We start from the raw sequence: 9,438 nt of genomic DNA, 5'->3' as shown, positions 1-9,438 counted from the left end.
CTGGGATGACCTGATAAAAGCCACGAGCCAAAACGTGTGAGTCTCATAAACTTGTTCGAGTGTGACCTCCTTATATATTTTTTTCCTCTCCTGCATACCTGGAAGTAGGTGAAGCTGCACCAGAAATACATTTTCTACTAATGCTGGAAAACAATCTAACATGCTCATATATTATGAATTAACAGCGATCAAATGGAGGGGTAAGTGGGTAGTTTGGGAATGGATAAACTGGCCATGTGTGAGTTGTTGAGGTGTGAGTATGGATGGTCTCTCTGTGTTAGCGTCCAGGGTGTACCCCGCTTCTCGCCCAATGACAGCGGTTACAAAAAAAGTAATGGATGAGTGGAACCGATTTCTGCCGTAAAGTATTCAAAGAGGTTCATAAGAGAAATAATAGCACCAAACTGACAGATGCAGACAAGAAAGAAGTGTGTTTGCTTACAAAATGTTAAAAAACGTAAATAAAATTAAAAGTTTGAGGGAATTTGTAATTCAGAGTAACTCTTTTCTTTTCTTTTCTTTTCTTTTCTTTTCTTTTCTTTTCTTTTCTTTTCTTTTCTTTTCTTTTCTTTTCTTTTCTTTTCTTTTCTTTTCTTTTCTTTTCTTTTCTTTTCTTTTCTTTTCTTTTCTTTTCTTTTTTCCACAACATTCTTTTCCCCTCTTCGTTTCTGTTCCTGAATGCACCGCCGTCCCTGTGTGCGCGTTCACGCAGCGCTCTGCGCGTCCCAGTCATGTGACACCACCTCACCACGCCTGCGCACAGAAATACAAGATGGCGGAGAGTGCGGAACTGAAGGTAAGGCGCAGCCTGAAATCATTATAAATTTACTCGGTTGCGAAGCGTTTGATTGTCGAGTCACACAGTTGTTTGTCGGCGTAAGCCCCGAGGGGCCGAGATCCGGTCAGATTCGGCGTTTAACGGCCAAACACAACCGGAAGTTTATTGAAATCCGCGGGCGCCGAAGCTCGCAGCAGCATGTTTATGTTGATATTGAGACGCGCTGGTTTGAACGGACCTGCTGGCAGGGCGGCATTCACTTCACCACCATCATATGTGGCTCGTTTAAACGTGAAAGCAGTGGTTTTATTTCTGTTGCATGAGGACTGTCTCTGCTCGACTTCTCAGAGGATGTTTACAAAAAAAAAATAAAAATAACAATAATAACCTTGGTGTGTTTTAAGCCTCCTGACTGAGGCGGCTTGGTCCAGACTGTTGGTTTATGTTTGAAAACGCGCCGCACTGACTTGAATATTCTTATTAACAATTACAAACTTGACATTTCATCGCACATCTTGTCCGAGCAGAGACTGGCGTGAAGAGTCTGCAGGTGGAGTAACGATAGCTGTTCAGCAGACTACTGTCCGTACCTGTTGATAGAATAAAACACACCTTAATGTAACGGTGCGCCGGCTCCAGGTTTCCCGTTATACCAGCCTCATATCCAGGCTGCCAGTTCACCTAAAACACCTGCAGCCGCCAGAGGAGCACCTTGACGCACCTGGGTTTGTTTTATTATAGCTTTGCAAAGAACATTTGGATCAGATCTGCCGGTTATTGATCAGAGTCTCGGGCTATTTTTAGCCTTTTCCCCTGTGTGCCTGCCAGATATCCGTGGATCTATACGTGGTGCTTTGAGCCAGCTGCTGTTCATCCACTCACACTCTAATGAACACACCCCTGCCTCTATTGAAGAGGCAGATGTGGCCTCATTATATACATTCACAGTTAAAATTAGTTTATTTCTCTTTCTAAAACTGAAACGTTTGCTTACTTCTATTTCTCGTTCTCATGATCTAAGCAAAAAGCACTTTGAGGTGGGGTTGCAGCCTGCAGTCAAACTCATTCGCCACTTCATTAGATACACCAGTGAAAACTCGTACAGTTTAACGCTCTGCATTAAATCCTGCCTTTGTAAGCGTTTTCGTTTTGGCGGCAGTGGTTTTTAGGACTATTGAAGTGCATCGTTGTGCTGTGTTGTCACATGTTTCTTATTTTGCCAACCTCATTTTATTCAAAGCGCTGTGATAAATAACACCAACCGGGAATTGATACATTTTAACAGCACCGTAAACTGCATCCCTCCAAAAAGGATCATGCAGTTGAATTACCACCTTTCTTATTAGCATATAACAGTCACGGAGGGAGATTTAGTGAAGGACTCTTACATTAAAATGTACTAGTGTACCTAATAAACTGGCAGGTGAGTTTATGTTTATTGTCAATTTAGAAGGAAAACATTTTATTGATGAATATTTAGTTTTAAAAGGTCAGAAAACCACGTCACAAGTCACCAAGTCATGCAGAAATTGTGTTTTTCAAATCAGTATTCGACGTGGGATCAGAAAAGCATAAACTCTTGAAACTGAGACTTTTGTATTTGGACATAGGAATTAATTAACTGGCATTAATTGCCAGTCAATAACTCAGTAACAGTTTGTTTCAGTTGAGACCGTATAAGAAGAACAACGAAATACATTTATACATTTGAACTCTACCAAGGTGGGATGAGCATTTGTCATTATTCTTTTAATGGATGATAGATCAACTGAATAATAAACAATGTGATAATCGTGAAGATGTGATTTGTTTGATGTTGATAAAGGCTGATGAGTATTATGGACACATTTATTTTAGTAACGTATTCTTCCGTGGTAGAAGTTGCTACAGGAAGATCTGTAAACTCAGGGGCTTTGTTCAAAATTTAAACATGTACTGTGTTCGTCGAGCAGTGACTTACAGTGTCAGTGATTTCCTGATTTGTCTCTAACCTGAGTTCCTGTGGATAAAAAACCCACAAAGCGTTGTTGTTGTTTTCAGAACTGACATTTGAGGCAAAAGAAAAAATGAAAGTCTGAATCTAGTTGCAAGTTGACTTTGATTTTTACTTTCTGGTCTGACTCTCTGTTTCTGTCCCATGTGAGTGCATTTGTTAGATTTTTGCCGACGTGCTGCTGAGATGTTGTATCGGACTTTTTCTTCTGACAGAAAATGTCTCTAACCTGAGTTCAACATAACTACTGAGGAGCCTCTTGTCCTGTGAAATAAGACATTAAGATGAGGACCTGAGAAATGGCAAATTTCCTAAGGTTGTTTTGCTCCCATACGAATTCTCTTAAAGAAGCATGTGAGCATAGATTGAAACATTCTTGTATGACTTCCTGAGTGCATTCTTTAAAAAAATATTTCAATTAAACCACTGGAGAACTGACTGAAGCTTTGATTTGTTAGTTGAGACCAGTCAGGAGGCGATCGACACTTCTGTGGATGTCAGTAGTTCGTCTGCATCACCGTGACACACCAAGCTCACGGTTGTACCATTGTCCGGTGTCTGTCTGTTTTTCCTCAGTACGTTTACATGCATGTAAAAAAGCAAATTATTGCCTTAATCCAATTTTAACTGGACAACTTAAGTGCATGTAAACACGTTACTCAGACTACAATCGGAGTTCTCCTCATCTGATTATGACACCCAGATAATGCGATTGGGAATCGATTTTCTCTGCCTAAATCAGACTTTTACTGGACAACATGTGTGTGCATGCTCCACAGCTGCTGCACTGGACTGTGTCCCCAGAACAAAAACATCCAAGAAATGTTATGTGCACCAGAAGTCGTGCGCAAATTAAGTACATAATTAAAAAACCTGTGCTATTATCCATCTTGTTGTTTGAATTGCTGCTCTGGTGCATGAACGACTCCAGTTGTTTATTATATGATGTATTAGATCAACCGGGAAGGGGGACGTATTAACCCACTGAAAATACACATATCGCCACCTAGTGTGGAGGAGGGGGACACGTTCCCGACAGTTATTCAGTGCATGTAAACTGGGGCAAGGACTGCTTTCAGAAAGTCGATTTCGAGCATGGCTCGATTAAGCTGCATGTGAACGCACTGACTGTAGATTTAGCACAGGGAACAAGTTGTGAGAATCTCTGACTGTTCAGCTTAGAGCACCAGCGCAAGACAAGAAAAACCCGAAGTAACCAATATGATGAAATTCAAAGGCGGCAGACAGGACTTCCTTCATTTTACATCTTTATCTAATCTGAACTTTAAAATACACAGTTTCAGAATGAAATCATCTAAAATAAATAACCTGTGGACCAGCTGACCAGCATGAACCTGTTGAGGTCAGCTCTGTATGACGGTTTGTGACTCAAGTCGAACTTGATTCAGGCACAGACAACAAACATGAGGTGACTTTTCATTCGGCTTTTGTTCTGTGATGTTGGATTGGTGTGTCCGTTCCTTTGAAGAACAAACGTGAACAAAGATTGAAACGTTCTTGTGCATGTTCCTCAGTGTTTTCTTCATAAAGCTTTTTCATTAAACAACCTAGAAAGGGTTCGAAGGTTCGATTGAGGGTTTGATGGTCGCTTCATTAGTTTGTTTCCACACGGTTGGGTAGGTGATCGATTTTTTACCATGGATGCACATTTTTCTTGACAATAGTTGAAGTGATTACAATTCTTTCAGAGTCCCAAACAAATAATTTGCCGCTTTCACATTTCAAGTATCAATTTTTCAGCACATCTCACATTTACAGAGCCTCGGTGTCCACATAGCTGAAGAGAAGGTGCGCACACTTTAACACACGACATAGACATGAACTACAAGATACCGATCAGGGCTGTAAAAACAGAGTGAGCTCACAGTTTGCGATGATTCACGTTACACCCACCATCATTTTAGCACAACTGTAAATAAGACCGAAGTCTGGCTCAGTGTATCTTTAGGTTCTTTTCCTCTCTTCAGTGAAGTTCACGTTCTTTAAAATTAAAATCGTTAACTGATGTCTGACATCTAATCCTGTCGGTGCATAAATTGAGAGCTCAGAGAGATATTGAAAAATGTCTAATTCTTAAAATACTTAGATTCTGCATATTTACTTGGAGGAAAAAGAACTGATTATTAAACGGCTGCTATGGTTTCCTTCAACTGTACTTGTCTTTGGACTGTAGGTTATGCATTTGAAGGAGACGACAGCTTTTCACGCACACATAGTTGAACAAACCTGACTGGTTTGGGTTGAGGAATTCAGCTTGAACATACAGACTACACTAATCAGGCATAACATTATGACCACCTTCCTAATATTGTGTTAGGTCTTCCTTATGCCTCCAGACTGGACTCATCAGAGAATGGACATGGGTCCTCCGAGGGTGTCCTGTGGTGTCTATAGTCAATGGAGGTCTTTGGGTCCTCTCGGTTGAGGGTAAGGGCCTCTGTGGATCATCCTGAAGATACTTGTTTGGGATCTACTGAATTTGAGTTGTTCTTGAAGCTTTGTTATATGTGTGTCTGCTGCCATCAAGGAGTGTGGGGTGTGGGTGCCTGGTCCAGTCTAGGTGGGTGGTACATGTCTAAGTAACATCCACATGATCGTCAGGTCCAAAAGGTTCAGTATAACACTGAATTATCACAAGATGGTCAAAGTTATTTTCTTCTCCTGTCAGTGTTTTTAATGTTCTGGCTGATTGGTGTATTTTTAGATTTCTGGATTAGGATATTTTAAGAAGCTTGTCGACTTATTTTCAGGAAGTGGTTGACACACTTGGCAGCATCGACGAAACTCATCTAATCGTTTGGTTCGTTGCATTTTGTGGACGTAAGCAGAAATGTTTCGGGGCATCATTCTGGTCATTTCCACCGTCAGCTCCAGCTTTTATATTACTGAGGACTGTCCCGTGATTCACTTTTACACCACTAACAGTAATGTGTCAACGATGGATTACTGCTCATAAAAACAGACACGTTTATGTTTTAAAGTTGCCGTAATGAGAACGATCCCCTCCTTTTGTCCAGTGTGAATAAATCCAATGGTACAGGAGAATATTAAATAAAAGGAATGAGGCTCCGTGACTCTCGCACATCAGAGTTTTATTGCAGTTTCACACCTGAACTGTAAGATATTACCCTTTATTTTATTATAAATGTCTCTTACCTGTCCACATGCATCATGTTTTGGTTTATTAATTAACTGAATATATACATCTTTATAATTTTTCTTCTCCATACACTTACTTGCTTTGAACTTGCAGTGAATTATTATTTTCCGTATTGACTAAGTTGATGATTATTTTCTATTTTAGACACTAGATTTTTTTTATATATTAGCTGGTAGGAAATAGGGTTGTCAAATCCCTTCCCAGACCAAGAAAGATCTACCTCACAAATTTATTTTAAAAGCCAAGAAAACCAAAGTTAAATCCACAAAATAAGTGAAGGGTTTCTGATCAGAGTCAACTATTGGATTCAGCTGTGACACAAACCGCTCTGCTTTTTCTCTTTCTTTTTTTTTTTCCTTTTGGTTTGGCCTTTAAAATGTCAGTGAATGGTGAAGAACGTCTTCCGTCACATTTTCCTAACCTTCAAGGTGACGTCTCTGAAGCGGTTCAGACCTCACACATGCTCTGTTTGTTTAAAATATGCAGTACACTTTTCTCAAAGTTGTGCTTGAAACCTATCACTTCTGTTATACACCAGCAAGACAAAACATTATGACCACCCACCGATTCACTGTATAACGTTACATAATGGAGCCTGTTATACATTGTATAATCTTGTGTTGGGTGGAGATTAAATGGGCAGGTGTAAAGACCTGAGCTTTGATGGTTGGACCTCAAAGAATCAGATCCTTTCTCTCAGCCTTGCACCACTTTCACGGTGAAAATAGCGCGTTGCTGCGGGATTCTCTGACCAGGATCGACCCGGCGTGGTGGGCGCTAATGGGCTTTCAGACTGTCAGCAGTCGCAGGTCTGACCTCCTGCCATGAAAGATGAACGCCAGTTTTTTTTTTCCTTCCCCCTCATACGTTATTGTGTCAACAACGTCATCTTTACACATTTAGGCACCCATTAGAATTTCCTGAGCATGACGTAGGGCTAATTCACGCTTCCATTAAGGATCGTGTAGCTACACATTTGATTTGTTTGATTGAAAAAAAAAAAAATGGAAAAAAAATCTCTGCCCTTCAGAGATCGGTCTCGGGGAGGTCAAGCGGAAGACGGATCTCACAGGAATGGACCAAGACTTTACTCAGGTACATCAACGTCAGCTGGTAATTTAGCAGGACGACGAGGGACGCGTTTCACGCTGCAGCCGAGCGGAGCTGAGCCGCTTAATTCCCAGGTCACTTAAAGGCTCATTTGACCCGGGAAGCAAACGCTGGGTTAACCCTTTCAAGCTGCTGAAAAGACCTGCGATGACCCGCGGCAACGCGGGATTTTCGCGCCGTGTAAAAGGGGCTTTGGTTGTAAAGGTGATATCCGTTACTCCAGTAGCTCACTTTGTTGAGCAGGTACATGATTTTAGGTTAAAGTCCTCCCATGTTTACTCTCTTCTTACCCCGTCTAATGAAGTCCTCAGAAATAAGGATCCAGTAATAATGGCTTAGCTTGCCCAGGCCTCAGCAAAGAACCAACAGCACATTATTTTCTGCTTTCATACTGTCAAACAATCATAAAGGTTTGTTTCGCCAAGCGACGTTGGATAATGCCAGTGAACGCTTTGACGACACGCTGGCCGAGTTGTAGCTTTTGTCGCTCACAATGTGAACCCAGCATTAGGCCGTCAAACTGTGGCTTGTTGGTGTACACGCCGATCAGCCACAACATTAAACCCACTGACATGTCAAGCAAATAACTTTGATCATCTTGTGACAATTCAGGTATGTACCGCCCACCTAGACCAGACCAGACCCTCCATCATAGCAATGACGCTCCTTGATGGCAGCAGGATGCAGCCTGACACGCACACACAAAAATGGTTTAGGAACAACTCTGCGATGCACTGAAACAAGTCTGATCCACAGAGGCCCCTCCCCTCAATTATTAGGACCGAATGACCCCCCACTAAAAACATCCTGTTACCAGACACCACAGGACACCCTCAGAAGACCGATATCCAGTCTCTGATGAGTCACAACCATTTTGGAGGAAGACCTACTTAATATTAGGAAGGTGGTCATAATGATGATCATAATGCCCGCCTTATATACTGTACATCATCATGCTTAATACAGTGAATTGGTGCATAATGCTATGACGCAGAGAATATCCGTGCTTGTGTGCGCCTTTGATGTTGCCAGGCCCCCCAAACGTGTCCTGTTGCATTGCATTTTGTTTCACAGGAGTCCTCACCCGCCTCAGCTTCTTTGAACTGTCTCCTCTCTTTTCTGGAGCTGCTGCTGCTGCAGCCTGGCAATACAAATAACTGTCTGTGCGCTGGAGGCTTATAGGTGGAGACAGTCTATTTGTAGAGCCTGTGGCTAGGTTAATCCCTAATGATACAGGCCTCTTCTCTGCTCCCTTACATCCTTTGAACACCTGCCTATTTCTGTTATTGTCATTGTCATTATAGCTGCAGTTAATGTGTAGTTTACGGAGGAGTCGGCGCTCACGTGGAAACTGCATTTACAGTTGCGATGTGCGCGTCTAGATGTAGATGCGTTCTCTAATGGCAGGAAGCTTTTCAGAGCAGGCACCAAGGTCCTGGAAATGTGAAAATCTGATGGTTTGAGTTAAGGCGCTTTGCCGGTGCAAGAGCAGATGGTGCAAAGCCCACGGTGCGAAACATGATACAGATGTTGCACGTCTCGTTTGCTACAGAGATGTCAGAGGTGTTTAGCATCGAACCAGCTGGAGCAAACTGTTGGAGAGGGTTTATTGTCCTTTTCGGGAAAAGCCTTATGAAGTCAGCGAGGCCGGCTTTGTCACTTCCGCCGACAGGTCGAATGCGTTCTGCATGTTCTGCCCAGTCAAACCGAGCTCCGTTATTGTCGGGTATTTTGTCTGGGCGAGAGCGCACGTCGTCTGCAGCCATCGACTTTTTTTGTGTGGCTTCGCTGAGACGGAGCCTTTCTTAACTCCTGTGGTGATTTTGTTGCACGGTCCTGTTGCCGTGGAAACGTGTCACATTGGAGATGGACGCGGGCAGGCGGCAGTTCAGAGCTCGAGAGCGCGTCTCCAGCTGGAATGGAGAGGGACAGGTGTTTTCTCTGGCCACCCTCCTGACAGCATTAGTTGTTTTTTTGGGAAAATTGGAAAATTAGGGAGGATTTCGCTGTGAATAAAAAAGAGACAAATAAATAAAAAAAAAAATCCTCATTATTCTATCCTGCTGCAGGCTGATGTGCCTGTTAAACCGTCTCCTTGAAGTTAATACATTTCTCCACCCGCAGCTTCGTGCAGCTTGTGTGCAGAGTTACCTAAACCGTCTCCTTTGCAATTTGTGACTCATACTTGTTGAGTTTTCCTGCGTTTTACCTCGGTGCAGGGTGTGAGACGTCATGTCGCCCGTTAGCGTTTGATCGCTACACCACAGGTTACACACATGGAAGTAATTCTTTTTAAAACTATTTTGGACCTTCCTGCACAAATCCTGTTTTCTTGGAGAGTTCCTCCAAGACTCTAATCTGCTTTCCTGATTAAAC

General features: G+C 42.4%; 1 protein-coding gene across 2 annotated transcripts in view; it reads left to right on the top strand.

Annotated features, from left to right (window-relative positions):
• The first annotated feature begins 775 nt into the window (after positions 1 to 775).
• Positions 776 to 9,438, top strand: part of LOC125005264 (E3 SUMO-protein ligase PIAS1-like) — a 56,831-nt gene continuing 48,168 nt past the window's right edge. The window contains exon 1 of one of the 2 annotated variants that reach the window (XM_047580461.1): positions 776 to 796. The gene's annotated coding sequence lies outside the window, so the exon portion shown is untranslated. The remainder of the gene's footprint in view (positions 797 to 9,438) is intronic. The other variant, XM_047580460.1, reaches the window with a different exon arrangement.

The sequence above is a fragment of the Mugil cephalus genome, chromosome 3 (assembly GCF_022458985.1).
Source record: "Mugil cephalus isolate CIBA_MC_2020 chromosome 3, CIBA_Mcephalus_1.1, whole genome shotgun sequence".
NCBI classification, from domain to species: domain Eukaryota; kingdom Metazoa; phylum Chordata; class Actinopteri; order Mugiliformes; family Mugilidae; genus Mugil; species Mugil cephalus.
The sequence above is the reverse complement of the archived record's forward strand: the minus strand, read 5'-3'. Positions and strand labels throughout refer to the sequence as shown.